The sequence below is a fragment of the Ailuropoda melanoleuca genome, chromosome 20 (genome assembly GCF_002007445.2).
Source record: "Ailuropoda melanoleuca isolate Jingjing chromosome 20, ASM200744v2, whole genome shotgun sequence".
Lineage (NCBI taxonomy): Eukaryota > Metazoa > Chordata > Mammalia > Carnivora > Ursidae > Ailuropoda > Ailuropoda melanoleuca.
The window spans coordinates 1969241-1969571 of NC_048237.1; the positions used below are offsets into that span (position 1 = coordinate 1969241).

Consider the following 331-nt stretch of genomic DNA (forward strand, 5'->3'; position numbering starts at 1 on the left):
TTAAAAAAAAGAAAAGAATAATTACTAAACCCTTGTTAAATTACTTACTCACCTTTTCACTAATCTCAGCCTTGAGTTTTGTAAGTAGCCACAACTAGCATTGACTGAGATCGTTCCAGGTTAATGTGTTCTCTCTGAACCGTACTCAGCCGTACAAAATAAAATTGTGTAAAAGCATCATAATACCGCCTTTTATAATTGTTGCAAGGAATCAACTATAAGGGACTCTCTCTTCTCTAAGGATAATAAACCTCACTTTAGGGGCGCCCGGGTGGCTCAGTCGTTAAGCGTCTGCCTTTGGCTCAGGACGTGATTCTGGAGTCCTGGGATC

General features: G+C 40.2%; 1 protein-coding gene across 12 annotated transcripts in view; it reads left to right on the plus strand.

Annotated features, from left to right (window-relative positions):
• The window catches only part of LOC105234922 (T-cell receptor alpha chain C region), a 560983-nt gene that overhangs the window by 475607 nt on the left and 85045 nt on the right, over positions 1-331 (plus strand). The gene's annotated exons all lie outside the window — the stretch shown is intronic.